The sequence below is a fragment of the Thamnophis sirtalis genome, unplaced genomic scaffold, assembly GCF_051295495.1.
Source record: "Thamnophis sirtalis isolate CommonGarterSnake01/CBP01778 unplaced genomic scaffold, rThaSir2_p1.2 scaffold_1, whole genome shotgun sequence".
In the NCBI taxonomy this organism is placed as follows: domain Eukaryota; kingdom Metazoa; phylum Chordata; class Lepidosauria; order Squamata; family Natricidae; genus Thamnophis; species Thamnophis sirtalis.
The window spans coordinates 76,073,593-76,089,263 of NW_028261381.1; the positions used below are offsets into that span (position 1 = coordinate 76,073,593).

General features: G+C 37.2%; 1 protein-coding gene and 2 long non-coding RNA genes across 15 annotated transcripts in view; 1 reads left to right on the forward strand and 2 right to left on the reverse strand.

Annotated features, from left to right (window-relative positions):
* The window catches only part of BRSK2 (BR serine/threonine kinase 2), a 454,430-nt gene that overhangs the window by 253,862 nt on the left and 184,897 nt on the right, over positions 1–15,671 (forward strand). The window lies entirely within an intron of this gene.
* LOC148049570 (uncharacterized) lies at positions 2,753–6,933 on the reverse strand. The gene is made up of 2 exons (XR_015696778.1): positions 5,940–6,933; positions 2,753–2,906 (listed from the first exon to the last, which is right to left on the reverse strand). It is a non-coding gene; the product is annotated as an uncharacterized LOC148049570 (long non-coding RNA).
* LOC148049571 (uncharacterized) lies at positions 7,028–9,640 on the reverse strand. The gene is made up of 3 exons (XR_015696779.1): positions 9,388–9,640; positions 8,622–8,771; positions 7,028–7,418 (listed from the first exon to the last, which is right to left on the reverse strand). It is a non-coding gene; the product is annotated as an uncharacterized LOC148049571 (long non-coding RNA).

The following is a 15,671-nucleotide window of genomic DNA, read 5'->3' on the forward strand; positions in this document are numbered from 1 at the left end:
TTTATTGAATAGTATTCTACTTTTAATTTCTTGTTTTCATGTCTTTACAAATTGAAAGTTGCTGACAGCCACTAAATAAAGGCAGTGGCCATATAAATCAAATAAATAAATACTTACAGATAGAGCTGTGTTGTGTTCCTTGACTTAAAAAACAATTTCTAGATGCAAACACATATCTGTGTTGGAACGGTGTCTCTCATCAAGCTGATTTTCTGTGAGCAGGCCTGTATTTCAAACATGAATCACTTCCAAATAACTAATATGGTTGTCACCTGCTCTATGAATCAGAAAACAGGCTTCTGTCTAAAAGAATTCTCATTTTGAAAAGTGTTGTTCAGTTTAATTCACTTTAAATAACCCGAAGAAGAAATAGCAGTAGGCATGGCCCATCACCAGTCAAGACATAGATGTAGATAGAGGTAATCCTTGACTTATGACCTTAATTGAGTCCAGAATTACAGTTGTAAGTTGTTGAAGTCATTGAGTGGGTCATGTGACTGGACCCAATTTTACGACTTTTATTTTTTTAAAAACCACCATGGTCATTAAGCAAATCCATTTTACCCAATGCCACTTTTTGCCAGAAAATGGAAGTAAATGCCCCAAACTGGCAAATAAACCATCAAAAATTGTGGTCACTTGAGCACAGGACACTTCAAACAGCTGTAAAGGTGAACTTGCCAAGTACCCAAAATCAGAGGTGGTTATTCAGCCAGTTCTCTCCAGTTTGGGCAAACTGGTAGTGGTGGCTACGGGAGGTTCCACCACCCGTCCCGATATAATGCGTGACCTTTCGCACATGCTCACATTTGTGAACCAGTAGGGAAGGTAAGTGAATCCCATCACTGCCCAAAATGTAATCTTGTGGATAGGGGTGGGGTGTCTGTTTGTGGCCATCACAGCTTTGAAATTGTGTCACATCATATGCAGCTTTGGGAGGGAGTATCTAACTTAGAACAGTCAGTAAATGACCATTTGTAAGTCCAGGGCTACCTGGAGCTCAAGAAAGTAAGTCAACCTTCAGTCATCCTCTTTTGATGACATACTTAATAGTTGTATTAAATTACAGTAATTATTTCTGCATTCACACCTATGTATTTAAATTAGTAAATACATATTTATAGTTTATTGTCTCCTGTTTTGAAGGGGAGAGCTTGAGGAGGGTGCTTTTGTTTTGTTTTCGGGGGGAGTTACCTAAATACCCATAAAGTGATCTATGTGTACTTAACATAAATGTAGCTTTATTAAGATGGGACACGGTGGCTCCGTCAGGGATGCGGTAGCTAAGTGACTAAGAAGCTGGACTTGTCGATCAGAAAGGTCGGCAGTTTGGCGGTTCCCAATCCCTAGTGCTGCATAACAGAGTGAGGTCCTGTTACTTGTCCCAGCTTCTGCCAAGCTAGCAGTTTGAACCATGTTAAAAAAATGCAAGTAGAAAAATAGGAACCACCTTTGGTGGGAAGGTAACAGCGCTCTGTGCACCTCGGTGTTTAGTTATGCTGGCCACGTGACCAGAGAGATGTCTTCAGACAGCGCTGGCTCTTTGGCTTTGAAACTGAGACGAGCACCGCCCCTAGACTCGGGAATGACTAGCACATATGTGTGAGGGGAACCTTTACCTTTAAAGATAAAAGGCAGTCAAAAGAATTTAGAAGAAAATTTATCAATTAATGGAATAGGATTTCTTTTTCACAAAATAATTTCCAAGTAAGAGTGTGGAAAATTATAATTCTTATTGATGCAGAATGTGAATGCTGTTAACTGACTGAATCAGAAGGTTTCTAAAACAGCTGTGTGCCTTCCGTTCTTCTGCTTTTGCAGCCACGGTTTATCTTCCTAGCAAACAAGGGGGAAATACTTATACTTAAAACAAATATTTACTAAAAAGAAAATTTAGGGGGAGGATATTGATATTCATGAAATACTTTTCATATTTCAAACAACTACTACAAATGTGGGAGGGGGAGGCAATTGTTTCCATGGCAGCATAAAGTACAATACCCATTCTAACGTGTACTAAGAGCTTTTATCTGCTCTTTTCTTTGCACTAGCTTGTATCTCATTTCCAGGACTTCCCTGTATTACGGCAGCTGCAATTTGCACCTATGGCTGGATTAGAACATAAATCATTGTAGTCTGTGACTTGTTCTAAGCTACTGTGTGAATTCTCAGTGTGCCACCCCGGGCTTTCCCTGTCATCACCCAGCTTGCAATCACACAGAATAATAAATGTTCCTCTCTTTTCCTATCCATGAGATTTTCCTTGTTAATTTGGTTGCTTCCCATCTCAGCCATTTGTTATCTGTCTTTAGACCACTCTCTATTCCAGGAACTTTTCCTTGATTGGCCAAGTCCCTTAATACCATGTTTTCACTATTATTATAATTTGTCTTCTTTGATAATGATGCAATGAGGAGTTTGGCTTGGGCTATATGTCACATATAATGTGCTTTGTATTCCCCCAAAGCAGAAGTGGTGGCTGAGCAAGGATTTTCAGCTCACCTAACCAGTTTCAAGCAGGATTGTTATGGCTATTAATGTGAAAATTGCTTGCTAAGCCTACATAGCAATGACCAGCTAGATATTTCTGGGTCATCTCAGTAGCAGAAAACTTCTCTGGCCTTTTCAGTTCCAGTTTCTGGTGTTTGGACAATGAAATGGATGGTATATTTAATTGAATAAATAAATTGAATAAATAAATAAATAATCCAAGTGGTTATGGTAAAAACCACAAAAAAACAAGCAAGCTGGAGAGAGTCCAAATGATGTTTTTTTATTAAACAAAAGCTAGTGGATTATGGTAAATCATTGATCCATCCAGATGTGCTGAGACCAAGGACACCTACCTGTTATAGATTAGATTGATCAAAGCCAATTTGATCATGCAGTCATGCTAGCCGAAAATCCTAAGAGATGCAGAGAAGGAGATTTATGGACTTAAATAAACATATAGAAACCCTGTGCTTATATAAGGAAATATAGAATACAAAATTATTTGACCTCACCCAATCCTATTCTCATTTTTAGTAAACTTTCTATCAAAGTGCATACATTTATCTACATGCTCTAATTGTTACCATTTGAAATGAACTTGTGCATTCAGTTTTGCCCATCAAATATAACTGCTTTTGTCTTACTTGTTTTGAAGTTCAAGTCTGTCTTTCTCATTTCATCATATAATCTAACCTTCACTGAAAACCATTCAGGCTCTCAGCCAATAGCCCATCATCAGTATACAAATGTCCATTTATATTTATATCTATGTCTGTAATCCGCACACTTCTAGCACCTCAGAAGCATTCCATATATATTTATCCTTAAATATATTAAACAGCCAAGGGACATTGTGAATCCTTCTCTTAGTGTTTGCCCAATCCTGAACTATTCATTAAGTATTCCATTTATTCTCACACAAACATCCTTTATAACATTCAGCAGCATATTCACACAGAACATTTTGATGATCAAGCCTATCATATACTTTCTGTAAATCAAAAATAAATAATAAACTTTCCAATGCTCATACAATTCTCAGTGATGAAAAGGAAGAATCTAGTCTGCATACATCCTGCTCAGCACTTCACAAATTTGCTCATCGGCCCTCCTGTAACTTTTCAATCAGAATTCTGCCAATCAACTTCTTAGGGATCTTTAACAGCCTTTGTTATTGCTTTGCTTCCTTTTGAGTAGCAGTATGACAATGATATTTATGGTCGACTCCAAATTCGATTGTCAGGCATACGTAGAGTCTTCACACAAAGTTACACACCCAACAAGCAAACCAAACCCACATGTTAATATTTTCCCAGCTCTCTATTTTCACTTTTATCATTTCTTTATCAACATTGTCAATTTTTATCACTTTCTTTTTATCATTTTTTCTCTTGGATGCTAGCATTATAAGCATTAGTTCCAATTCTACAGTTTACCAGAACTAAACTGTAGAATTATCATTGTCAAAATACTTGTTCCAGCACTCTTTCACTTCAGTTTGATCTCAAATCACGTCATCATTTTTATTTTTAACTCGCTTTCATTGACTCTGCTGGAAATTCCTTCTTTAGCTCTCTTCATCCATACCCAAAATAATTACCTTCAAAACTACCTCTGTATTTTCTCTGCCTCTTTTTTAACTTAACTGCTGTCTTTGAATACTAACTTGGCCCCTGTGTGTGTGTACGTAGGTATGTGGGTGGGTGGGTGGGTGGAGAGAGGGGGGGAGGGAGGGAGGAAGCACATAAAAGCTAAATTAATAGAGAATTATTTCTAGTTCTTTTTATCTTGCCAATATTTAAGGAGAAGCAGCATAGGTCTTGCTGTTAAAATATTTCGCAGTTTCTCTTTTTGCTTTAACTTGAAACATGCACACGGATAATTTCTGATCTGTTCCACAGTTAACCCCTGACCACATTTATACTATTAGAACTATCCAGACCTTTTAATACCAGTAATGTACACAATTTTATTCTTATGTATTCCATTTGGTTATGACTGCATCGCATATCTTTAAAAAATGTTTCAGTTAGTTTCAAAGAACTTGTTAGCGATGGAGAAAATGTGGATTGTCAGGAATGGATATATGTCCTTCTTCTTCTTCATTTCAGTTTCTTAGCCCGTGTAGTCCAACTACATTTTTCTCCTTAAAGTTTCCAACTTTGGCATTCCAGTCCCCCAGAACGAGCAGCAGACTGTGTTTGTATGGTCTGTCCATTTCAAATTGATCATAAAACTCATCAACCTCTTCTTCTGCACCAGTGGCTCTTCCTCAGTAGCGTGTTGAGTGCCCTCTAACCTGAAGTATTGATCATCTGGCACTATATCATCAATCACTGTAGATTGTCTTTCCAGGTGGTTTTCTTGGTAAAGTACAGATGTGGTTTGCTAATGCCTTCTCCCCCACAATGTGAAATAATGCATTTGCCATTCTCACTAAAGTAAACATTGATCTGCAGCATCTTCTGATGTTGCTGCTGCCCAATATAGATGCTTTGGCTGGTCAGCTGGGATGAACTTGGGTAACCCTGCTGGGAATATATACCCTGCTTGGAATATATACAGTACTCTTGACTTAAACTCTCGGCATTCTTTTCTTATCCCTTCCAGGAACACCTCCCTACCATGCCATGATAAGGCAACGTAATAGGATTTGGGGGTAGGGCATGCTAGGCCAAATTCCTGTGTTTAGCATATGAAAGTTTGGTGAAGTTCTGTTGACTTCAGTGGTAGGATTCATTTTTTTTACTACTGGTTCTGTGGGTGTGGTTTGGTGGGCATGGCATGGCATGGTGGGCATGGCTTGGTGGGTGTGGCAGGAGAAGGATACTGTAAAATTTCCATTCCCACCCCACTCCAGAGGAAGGTTGCTACAAAATCCCCATTCCCTCCTGATCAGCTGGAACTTGGGAGCCAGCGAATAGAGGTGGTATTTACTGGTTATCTGAACTACTCAAAATTTCCGCTAGCAGTTCTCCAGACCTGGTCAGAACCTGCTGAATACCGCTTCTGGTTGACTTGTTTGTTTTTGTTTTTTACTTTGGAGAGAACATTTGGAAATTGTATTATAATTTCTCATTTGATTCAATCTGGTATTCAAGTCATTTGGCTTATTAATAACCATTTTTAGTTGCCTCCTGGAAAAACCTGAGCATAGAGAAAGGTATGTGCTCACAGGCCAATATTATCTCAAGCCAACTGCCAAAATCCCTGATGGTGAACACAAGCATTGGAAGTGTTAGTGTTAAGTGGAATTGTTAACAACTCCTGCAAAGGAAAAACTTGTGAATACTGGTGACCCAGAGAAGCTAGGCAGGATTGCAGCAGGCATTATTAATTCAACGAGACAACTGCTGCCAATTAAATATAGGACGATTATTTTTCTCAGAGGCTAATAGTGAAAAGAGAGCAAGGAAAGGAGGAATGAGGAATCTTTTCTTACTTACTTTGCAGAATTCTTGAGAGTTTCATAACATGTTTGAAAGAAAGAAACCTGTGCCTTTTTCAGCCAAATTCCTTGATTTTCTTTTGCATTGTAGCAGCTGCTGAGGTTTTTTTTTTTTACTGTATATTGAATAGGAACAAAGATGGCTTAAATTTATAAAATGTCACTGTAGTCTATTGAAATGGATGGGACTTCAATGCTTGTTCAAGAAAAGTTTTTAATGAAGAAATATATAGGAAACAAAAGTTTTGTAAGTGTGTGTATGTGTTTGCCATTATATGGATGGGTAAAGATGAAGGTAAAGGTTCCCCTTGCACATATGTGCTAGTCGTTCCCGAGTCTCATATGGATGGGTAATTGTTTGAAAAAAATGTTTTAGGGATACTGAATCCTTCTTGCATCTATAGAGCTTTTCCTTGAAATGCTGTTTCTCCAGACAAGATGGAAAAAAAAACATTGCAAAATATTAAAGCTTAATTTGAAAAATCAGCTATCTAGCAGGCATCTGCAAATAAACCCCTATCCTCATTAGCTTTGCAAAGCAAACATAGAATTTTGTAATGACAGTCTGCCCCATAATAGCTTTAACTTGTATCTAAAAGACAGTGTATAAAAAAATCAAAAATGAGGGAAAAAGAAAAGAACAAAGGAGCGTGCCCAAACCAGTAGTAAAAAAAAATGGCAATCCATCACTGACTGTATCACTTCTCAGCTTCTTGCCTAAGATCAAGTGAGAGGAGGAATGGAGGGATGGAAAAATAACTGTTTGCCTGTTTAGTTTTCCTATCACATCAGATATCCCATGCAGACGCCTTCTTCTGAATTCTGTCTGATGTCTAACATTCTTCTGTAATTCAGATTCCATTTTTTCCTGGATTTTCATCATAAAACACTTCCTATTTAGCTTCTCCCAATAATTTCTTCAAAGAATCTCACTTAGACTACAGTGGTAGGCAGGCTGGGTCTCTCTCTCTCTCTCTCTCTCTCTCTCTCTCTCTCTCTCTCTCTCTCTCTCTCTCTCTCTCTCTCTCTCTCTCTCTCTCTCTCTCCCTCCCTCCCTCCCTCCCTCCCTCCCTCCCTCCCTCCCGCTCTCTCTCTCTCTTCTATCTCTATCTCTATCATCTCTATCTCCAATTTCCCCAGATTCCAGTATCCAATATCATAGCATTTATGTCAGCTTTCTCCAAACTAGACTCTGTCCATCTGTAGGGACTTTAAATCCCAGAACAGCCTTATTGACTAAAAGTCCTAGAAAGATATCTGCAGGTACCCGGATTAAGAAAGGAAGGCTTACCTAGGTTTGACATGTATTGTCATTTTTTTTCCTCTTCATGTTCCTCTCTGCCAATATTTTTTTTTTCCTCCACTGACTTTAGAGGAGGAAATGTTACGTTCTTTTGCTTTCGGCTTTCAAAATATTTGATACAATACCTGATATCACAATGAGGCTGAAGTCTTAAAATGAGTTCCCTTTGTTGGACTGCCATGCACATGCAAATACAAAAAAACATTAACTTCATTATTATTCATTTGAAAATGGTTTATTTTGCATCACCTTTTAGAAAAGGATTGAGCATAGGTCGTAACACTCAGCAGTTCAGCTCTCGTCCCTTATCTTAAAATGAGGATGTAAAAAAAACTTGTCAAAAAAGTTCTTATATATTCAAGGATTTGTAATAGTTTTTTCTATACTACAATAATATAATCATATATAAGCATTAAATTGTGACACCATTGCCTACTATATAATACATGTACTTTAATCATACTATATAAGCATCTCCATATTGAAACAATACAATGATGTTTATATAGTATGATTAAAGTGAAACAATACGGTACGTCAAGATTGATAACAAAATAATACAAAGATAAAACAATTAAAAACCACACAAATTCAGAGGGTATTTGTGTGTGTGTGTGTGTGTGTGTGTGTGTGTAAAACACAAAATTAAAATGCTAAAAGTAAGTGGGGAAGGAAAATAAAAAGGAGCTATTGGATTTTTTACTCTCCTCTTTTTATTCTTCTGCTTAGGATCAAACTCACAGCCTCCTGATTGTGAGGCGAGAACTCCACCACTAGGCCACCGCACCACTCCATTGGGGGGGGGTCTATCAATATCTCTGCCAATAAATTTGATAAATAAATCTTAAAGCTCTGAAGGACTTGCACTTTTTTCTTATAGTAAAATATTAAGAAATGTATATGTCAGAAGATAACTATTAACAGTTCTAAATAAATTACAAAAAGCATTGGACTCCAAGGAATACTGAAATATCAAAACACAACCCATAAAGAAGGAGCAGTCATGGCTCATATCAGTTCCACTCTCAATGCTATCATAAAATGTTAGATTTAAATGGATTTTCTAAAACTCAGTCTGATGGAAACTACTCAGATATCAAGTGGGATCTGACCAATTTTCACTAGACTAGTGGACTATTATTGCAAGCTGTAGCAAAGAAGTGAGGCTACAACTGAGAGACTGAACATGACAACTCCAAAGAGAAGCCATGATGAAATAGTCTACTCTTCCTGGTGTTACTGGGTGAACAGAGTGTCAGCGTTCCAAATACCATATAAAATCAAATCAGAATCGAAGGCAAAACTATGCTTAAAGTTCCGATTTAATAAAGCAGGCATGTTGGCACATAGCTGTGGGATCCCAACTCTGGAAGTTACATCAGAATCCCACCCAGTTAAAAGTTCATGATCTTGTCCCCACACCCACAGTCCATCACATGGTCCAATCTTCTCCTTCCGTGCTGGCGTCCATGCCCAGTTTCTTCCAGTCAGGTGTACTGGTGTGGAGACAAAGGATGACCTTGGCTTCTAGCAAAGAATGAAAAACAATACATTCCAAAATCCTACTCCTTCTAATCCCCCCTCCCATTGACTATACTCAAAGAAACAGCATAATGAAATAAGAGAAAGTGTGGCAGGCCAAAATTCTAAAAGGAATATAAATGCAGGCCTGACACAGAGGTCTCTGGGAGCAAATAGTCCCTTAGAGGACCAGTTCTGTATAAGGCTCTAAAACTGAAAGCCAGCACACTGAATGACACAGAGGGAAGAGTTGTTAGAAATTAATAAAGTCCTCTCTTAACATGTTGTCAGGCTCTACAAACCAAGAAAGACACACTGAGATTCTCCTGAGCAGTTTCCTTCATTGTTCCTCATCTGTAGACAGAAATTTTGCCAAACTAAAGCAAACTATTTGCATCATTAGATATAATTTAAGAACTCCTAAGGAGCAGGTGTGAAATTCAGGAGGTTTTGACACGTCCTGGAGAACCAATAGCGGAAATTTTGAGTAGTTTGGAGAACCGTCAAATACCACCTCTGGCTGGCCCCAGAGTGGGATGAGAATGGAGATTTTGCAATATCCTTCCCCCAGGAGTGGGGAGGGAATGGGAATTTTGCATTATCTTTCCTCTGTCATACCCACCAAGCCATGCCCACAGAACCGGTACTGCTAAGACTAAGGAGTCTTAACTCCCAATCACTATCTCTTCACTGTCTCTGGAATGCACTCCCTCCATGCTAGGAATCCAGATTACATTCCACCACAGATGTTCTCCTTTGACTAGGGTTTATTTGTAGGCTGGGAGTACATAAAAGGAAATGTCTTGGAGAGAGTAGCAGTAGGACTTTTCTCCTGGACTTCAGTGGCAGCACTGAAGCCAAGAAGCCAAAGTGGCTTCTGAGGATAATTGCTAAAGTCTAATTGCCACCCCCCATCTTGACTTTTTAGTGCTTTGAAATAGACCAATCACTACCTCAATTGTTCTCAGAGCCCAGAAATAATCGATGCCATTGCAGATAATTTAGTTGGTTGCTGCCTGACAGTTACCAGCAAAGGACTACTATCACTATATTTTTTTCTCTGTCCATTTGAGAGGAGGATAAACATAATAAAAAGAGGGACAGTGTTTTGTCTGCTGACAAAGTACATTTAGGTCATCGTATATGCAAACACATAGGCCAATATTAAGATTTTTCTTTGATACAAAATTTAATAGAGATTCTTACTTTAAGGATATGATATTTGCCAGTATGTTATGGCAGAAATGCTTTATGATGTGTTGTTTTAGTGCAAATGACATAGATAATTACATTTATGAGTTCCTGTTTACATGCTTAGTTATCTCTTTCCAGATTATTCCTTATTTAATTTCTGCATTAACTCTAGCACATTATCACTCTTTTTTTCATTATGAATAATAAAGGGCTGGGAGAAAGAGCTGAATTTTCCAACTAAGTATTCTTGAGAATAATACATCCCTTGCCTTTATTTATAAAGTGGGTTCTTAGAAGAAGTATCAAACAGCAGCATAGAAAGTAAGGCTACAACGCATATGGATTATGAATTATAATTATAGTTTTAAACTTCCACAACAGATACGTTTTGCTCTTTTGGGGAAGATGCACAGCACTGATCATAGAAAGAGTGGGGAGGAGGGAGAGAGGGAGAGGGAGACAGAGAGACAGAGTAGTCATAGAAAGGTTGGAAGTAGGATCAGTAGTGGCTTTGGTATACATTATTTTGAATTGTTTCTTATGGAAGGGAGAAGGAACTCTCTCTCCTTCTGCTGCAATGGGGAAATAAAACACTTTGTGGTTTTCCAAGAAGCAAGCTTCTTCTCCAAAATAGTACAAAACAGTTCAGTGGAGGAAGCTGTGGCATTTAAGGAAATTGGATCTGATGCAAGAAAACCCATTTATATCTGTTTATCCAGATGCTCCGAGTTCTTAATTTAACAAAGAAATGCAGATATCGGCAAAAGAAAACCAGCACAATTCATAATTGGTTGGCCCCAGAGTGGATTTTGCAATATCCTCCTCCCTGGAGTGGGGAGGGAATGAAGATTTTTCAGTATCCTTCCCCTGCTGCACCCACCAAGCCACACCCACAGAACCGGAAGTTGAAAAAAAAAGAATTCCACCTCTGAGTTGAGGACTAACTGCATTTGTATAAATGACTTGGTTTATGAGAAAGGAAGAATAGTTACTGCATCCTCTGATGACTATCGTTGCATTGGACTGTTGAATCCCAGGACCAAACTTTGAGTCTAGATCCCAGGTTGGGGGCTTCGGATGTCACCAACTATTTAGAAGCGGTAACACATTTATTTTAAACATGATTTGTCTTGCACAGGAAGAGTAAGAACACTGTTAACTTATTCTAGAAATTCCTTTTTTTTGCCTGCTGAAACAGCTGTAGATATTGCAAAAGTTGAGAATCCCTGGTATGATAGAACTGTGGTGACACAGTGGTTAGAATGCAGGATCACAGGCTAATTCTGCCAACTGCCAACTGTTCGATTCTCACTAGGCTCAAGGTTAACTCAGCCTTCCATCCTTTTGAAGTCAGTAATATGGGGACCCAGATTGTTGGGGGCAGTATGCTGACTCTGTACACTGCTTAGAGAGGGCTGTAAAACACAATGAAGTGGTATATAAGTCTAAGTACTAAGTGCTAGTGCTATAATAGAGTTTGAAATCTAATGATTAAAAGCGAGTTAGAACATTATTTCTTCCCCAGGCCCAATCACAGTGGAATTATTAGATTTATTCATTTGGGTCATACCAATTCATTTATCATTTCAAGGTCTCAGGCCTACAAATCTTGACAGCTGGACCCATAGAACACAGAAATAAAATTCAAAGCAATTTTGATGGTAGAGAAATGCCTGAAAATTACCAATGAAATTTATTGGAGGGAAAAGGAAAAACCATGATGGAAGACAAAGGAATGTAGCATACAGAATAGAGGAAGCGGGATATGCTCAGTATGCCTGACTTGATAATGCTACTTTTACACAAAATATTGGGATTCTGGTGGTCTGCTACCTGACTATGAGGCATTAATGAAAATACTTTTTTTGAAAATGAACATAAATTTCTCTTTTAAAAATTAACTTTTATTAAAGACGTTTTTTACAAGGTACAAAATGCAAAGAAAAATGGAAATTAAACAGGTAAATGTGATGAGTAAATAGAAAAGCAATGAAATAAATAAAGAGGAAAAGAAAAAGAAAAAAGATACAAAGAAGCAGCTTCTGATCTTTATAGCTGTTATAAATGCATTCATGTTTTATCCTCTCTAAAGTTTCATCATGGCTCCTTTCTTTCCATATTCTTTCCTTTCTATCAAATCCTTAAATCACACCGAAACATGTGTTGTTGTTACTGCTGATGTTTCCGGCAAAAAGCCCATAAAGAGTTTCCAGCCACTGACAATTTTTTAAAAAAAAACACCAAATATAATCTCCAGACAATTATTCTACTTTATTCTGCATTTGATTTCTGTTTTAAATTATGTGTCCAATTCCTAGCTCCATAGTTTTAACAATATACTGAGAGAATAGCAGTGGGAATCATAAGGGAATTACTAACCAAGTCGTCTAAGAAAAGAAAAGATTGAGAAAGCTGGATATGCTTAGTCTTAAGAAGGCTGACCGAGCAGGGAATGTTCACCCAGCAGTTGAAATACTTGAAAGGATGTCACAGACCATAGAATATAAAAGAATGGCTTTAAGTTACTGGAATACCATTCCCCAGGGGGGTTGTTCAACCCCATCTCTGCTTACAAAGGCATTTAGAAAAACTTAGTTTTTCAAACAGGCTAAAGGTGTTTGGTGATCCATTGACTGATGCCTGATGATGAGTGGCCGGAACTATTTTTATATATTTTCCCATAGCATTATTTGATTTGTATTTAGAAATTTTTTTTCTGTTTAGCAGTCATATGAGTCTAAAACATAATACATAAAAGCAGGATTTAGATAAATGTTAAGAAGATATGAAAACAGGTTCAATGGTGGAATAGGTTAATCTAGATAATAAACTGACTGTCCTCCCAGGATTTGATCATATAGGCTGAACTGCGCTCTATGTTTCCCATGGAATAGATTTATTTGTCCTTTGAATATCAAACCATCATGTCCTGTTTCAAATTGTTCTTGGAACTTCATTCTGTTTAAGAAACACCTGTTTCTAGTCTTGCTGGGCTGATAACTTAATCATATCGGCAGTAATCAGGACTTTATAACTTCTAATGTAAATATGCAAATATTAGTGGCCTTTAAGCTAATTTCCCCCTGCTTGAATTGTTTATGAATGGGTTTGTGGTATCAAAATACAGGCTGAGAATACTCTCTGTCCATAAAATCTAAAGGAATGTATAAATATATTCTAAATAAAATATCCACTGTACAGTATGTATATAATACTTTCTATGACAATCCTGCTTTCTCTGTTTCTTCTGATTCCCCTCCAGGATCTATAACATAAATATAAGAAAACATAGGATAATACCAACCTTATCATCAATTATGAATGGAATTACATGTTGCTTCCTTTCTCATTTCAGTTTTTGACTTGCCCGTAGGCATTAGGGTCATTTTCCAGATTTTATTGTTCGTTGCCATGGGTTTCAAAATGGCTATCAGTAGAATCAGAAAACAGTAAGGTGGATGTTTATATCAATGTTAAGACATGACCAAGTTTTTATAATGTGGATTTTAACACTTTTAACATTTAATTAAAAATACAATGTTTTTAATTAACTTTGGCAATAAAGTTAATTAAAAATGTTTGAAATTGTTATTTTGATTAGCTTAGAAGGTAGCCTGGCACCCATTTTGATTTCACATTGCTTTGGCAATTCTGTCAGCAATACCAGATCTGAACTTTTCACTCATAGCCTTTCAGTCTTCAATCCAATGACCTGGATTTCAAAGACCAAGAGATTTAGCGATTTCTAGAACTTTTGAGAAATCAGGCAGTAATGATTACTTCTCATATGTGAAAAGTTATAAACTATACTTAAAAGCGGGAGGGAGAGAGAACTGGGACAAAACAAACTAACATTAAATCAGAAGAGTCTTTAGGGGTTGTTAGTCATTTTAATTTTCTACACCCCTGTTATTTTTTCCTACCTCTTTGTAGAGTGATCCAAATATTTATTTATTTACAACACTTATACACCTTCCTCTGTCCTGTGGCTAGGGAAGCAGAGATAGGGAAGAAAAAATTTTCAGGTGCTGAGAAGAAAAATATCCATCATTTCTGTTTGGTCACAAAAGCAGAGAGATTCCTAGTGATTAATGAGCGAATGCTCTGATTTCAAGATTAACAAGCCTAATACACACAGCTAAGTATAAGAGGACTCTCCAAGGAGAGATGGGCTATTCCAATAAGTCAGGGCAATGGTGAAAGCTAAGAAAGCTGGTGGTAGCAGCTATGAATGGGGCTGGTTTCTTAATCAGTGTAGTGGTGAGTCCTATGTAGACATTTTTTGCATCTCTGTATTGTTCTGTTGAGCAAAGACTTTGAGTTCAGCTTGACCTCTTGATAGTTGTTTGCCCAGGCAAATAAAAAGAACAGAAAATTTGAGGGACCAATTCCTATGGTAAGAGAAAAGGGTTGTTAGGGGGGGGAAACATAGTATTGGAAAGACAACTTATACAAAAATTTGAAATCAAGGTAAGACATCCACTTTTGAGACTATTGCTTAAACTTAAATACTTCAATTTGTTATGTCATAAGAAGACATTTTACACCTTTCAGATAAGAAACTGTGAGAACATGTTAGTGCAAGCTTCCCCAATCTGATTATCTCCAGAGGAAGTGACAATTTTCAAATTTTTCAGCCAGTTGAAAATTCTTGAACTTGTCCTATCTGGGAAAGTGACACTTATAGGATTTGCAGTATCCAACTTATACACATGTCCACCGTACCGTTTTGTGAATAACAGCCTATTTGTGTCCAATATGACCTCTGAAACAGTTGGAAGAAGTAAAGTTATCCTCAGTAAAATCACTAAAGCAGACTCCAAGTTTGTCAACTAAGTCTCCCCAAGCTGGCTCAATTCTTCTTGACAAGACACTTCATATCATATTGAGAGAGTTATATATCTTATCAAAGTATGGAGGCAACACTGTTTACCTGGTAGATTTAGAGGAAATATTTTATGAATAATTAAAGTGCCTTGCATAGTTTCAACCACTTCTCTCATGCATTCAGTGATATGCATAGAAACTTCATTTTCCCTTTTAGAAGTGCAATGTTGCACTGTAAAGTGAAAAGGTGAGTCACTCAAAGTACTATCAAAATATACAGTATTTTGAGGCTTTTCACCATTAACTTTTGATTATACATGAGGAGAAAAGTTTCCAAAGTTGTTTTACAATTACAATTTGTACACAAGCCCTAAACATGATTCCTAAAAATTACAATCAGTTCTTGTGGATTATGTGGTAAGGCAACTAGAGGATAATGAAATTGCTAGTGTTTATTCCTTATTATAAAGGTAGAGCAATGGGAAGGATTGTGTACAGCACAAGCAGTGGAAATATTGTAACATCATACATGATTATAGTTGCTTGAGTGAATTAACATTGAATAGAGAACAAAAACTATGAGATATAATTATCTACAGGGAGTAAGTGGATGTATGTTATTTAACCATCTCACCGGTTTATAAGCACCTATCACTTGTTTTTAGAATAAAGATTTGTAACATGTGTATCTTTTCACAGAGATTGGAAAATTAGAATAGCAGATTACCAAGAAATGTGTATAAGATAACAAAGAACAGGTGCTCTAAGCTAAATTTAATACCATAAGATAATCAATTTGTTTCAAGAGAGAAAAGAATCTGGGTAGACTGTACTATTTATGAGTGCCTGGAGGACAATTTTAAGCTTCACTAATGACTAAAGAAT